Source organism: Lepisosteus oculatus, unplaced genomic scaffold (genome assembly GCF_040954835.1).
Source record: "Lepisosteus oculatus isolate fLepOcu1 unplaced genomic scaffold, fLepOcu1.hap2 HAP2_SCAFFOLD_50, whole genome shotgun sequence".
NCBI lineage: Eukaryota > Metazoa > Chordata > Actinopteri > Semionotiformes > Lepisosteidae > Lepisosteus > Lepisosteus oculatus.
In genome coordinates, this window is record NW_027168042.1 from 1822059 (window position 1) to 1824478 (window position 2420).

Below are 2420 nucleotides of genomic sequence, written 5' to 3' on the forward strand. Positions count from 1 at the left end.
AATAGCCAGAACCCCAGTTAACCCTCCGTAACACAAAGTTTAACCACACGACAGGAACTCTTTCAAACTGAGTGAAAATCATAAATGGATCCATAACTTTACATCAATTTACTATGTTGTGCCAATACCTGCATTTACATTTAGAACGAATGATGTCATAGAACCAGCATCACACCAGTTCCAGGTGTCTCCAAGGAGACAACAGAACTTCAGTTGTGTTTGCTAAAATACACACTTTGAAACATACTGTAACACTTAGTTAACATGTCTGGTTTAGTTGAAGAATCGGCTAAGGTAAGTTTCAGGGTTTAATGGTGGGATGGCACCTGTGCTTTTTTCCCCCAACCGCTAGAATATGATTCGCACCAAACCCAAAAGAAATACTGCACAGTTCAGGAACTTCATCAACCTAGCAACTGTAAAATAAGCTTACAAACAACTGAATTGAAATGCCAAAAAGTTCAGAGAAAGGCACAAACTATGTTTACTTGGGGTTTCCAAAATTTAAGCTAACTAAAACTGTAATGATAAACAATCATGCTGCCAATGTACAGAGAAATATCATGTTTTTTGAATAATGTATTATTTGTTATATAGGAACCCAGTATAAGGGAATCCCTTGCGATCCTGTCTGCAGAGATAAAGGTAAGTATTTTTTTCTCTTTAGCTCTGTCACTCCAAGAAATATAATGAACATAAATATATTTGACAATCTTTTCATAGTAATCCAAACAACTCTGCGTGTATCTGACATTTGTAATATTTATCTACCGCAGTATAACTCTTCTGGCAAGGCGATTGCTATTGTACCTTGAAAGAAAACTGATTGGAAATGTCATGTACTCTATGGTTTCTATTGATGTCAAGTGGCAAATGTTGACTGGTGATGTTATGTGAATCTTAGGAAATGGTCATTTTTCAATCGAGTCTATGTTTCTAAGAATTTGAGACAGAGAGGTCAATCTCTGCAATCCGAGCTGAGGGCATTTCTTGGAATGGAAAGGTAAGAGCAACGTGTTCTTTGATATTCTCTTAAGACTCTTCGCCAGATTTTACGATGAAAAATGTAAATAATAATAACAAACATTATTTTATATAGTGCCTTGAAAGGTGGCTTCTTTACAGAATGACAGAACCAACTACAATAAATAATACACAAGATATGCATGATGACAATACACAGTTAGAGGAGACAGTAGATGGTCATTGTCAGTGTATTCTGAAGGTAGTTTTCCAATTTTTTGGAACAGGGTAAAAGAGGCCACCTCTACTAGAATCTTTGTCCTAACCAAAAATGTAACAAAGTATAATAATAATATTAAAAATAATAATAATAAACTTTATTTATAGAGCACCTTTCATACAAATAGTGCTTTGGTGCTTTAAAAAGCAAGCGTAAAAATAAAATATTAAAATTGAGAGATATACTTTCAGTTGTAAAGGAAAATACAGCAATACAGTAAAGCAACATACATGTCAATTAAATAAATACAAATTAGGAAAGTCGTAATAAAATAAGAACAATTAAAGAGAACTAAAAAAAGAAACAGAAATAGAAAGAACAAAGAACCACTTTAACTAAAAGCAACATTTTCAAATGTTTTTTAAAACAATGTACCGAGCTTGACTGCCTAATAAAAAGTGGAAGTGAGTTTCATAATTTAGAAGCATAAAAACAAAAAGCAGCCTCTCCACTCTTTCTGCATTTCACATGTGGTATTTGCAGTAGGCCAGTATGTGCAGATCTCAGGTCACGTATAGGAACATATGAAGACAGACATTCAGTAAGGTACAGACGTGCTAGGTCACTTAAAGCTTTAAAAACAAGTAAAAGAACTTTCAAATTTATCCTAGATAATACAGGTGACCGGTGAAGTTTTTTCAAAACAGGAATGATATTCTCTTTCTTGTATTTGTTAGGATCTGTGCTACTGCATTTCGAACAAGTAGTAAGGGATTTATTGTTTTCTTGGGAAGCCCACAAAACCGAGCATTATAATCATATCCACATCAATGTGAGCAATGGAGAAGTCAAATTAACGTGTCTAAATATCATCTAGTTCTATCCCAGGGAAGAGGGCTGTTGCCTACACAGACGACAAGACACAAAACGCTCAACTGTGCAAAACACGCATAAGGACATCAGTCAGGAGGAACAAGGTAAAGTGTTTTTACTTCTTCACCATGGTCATGTAGTTTCACTCCAAGCACTGTCATATGAAATAACTGTGGAAACGACTTCCCCAACATTTTGGGTTGTTGCATTTTGCTTCAATGAATTTTAACCTTTTCTTTTAGACATTAAGAGGAAGGACACATTCACCCTTGGTAGAGATTCAGTTGTTCTATGAGATGTCAAGGTGAGAATTAACCACTTCAGGCATAAGTCAATCCACATGACTGAAAAAGGGGCAATGAAC

The 2420-nt window shown here is 35.1% G+C and overlaps 1 long non-coding RNA gene across 1 annotated transcript; it reads left to right on the forward strand.

Annotated features, from left to right (window-relative positions):
* The first annotated feature begins 572 nt into the window (after positions 1 to 572).
* LOC138230789 (uncharacterized) lies at positions 573 to 2154 on the forward strand. Its single transcript, XR_011186393.1, has 3 exons — positions 573 to 645; positions 942 to 1003; positions 2061 to 2154. It is a non-coding gene; the product is annotated as an uncharacterized lncRNA (long non-coding RNA).
* The last annotated feature ends 266 nt before the right edge of the window (positions 2155 to 2420 follow it).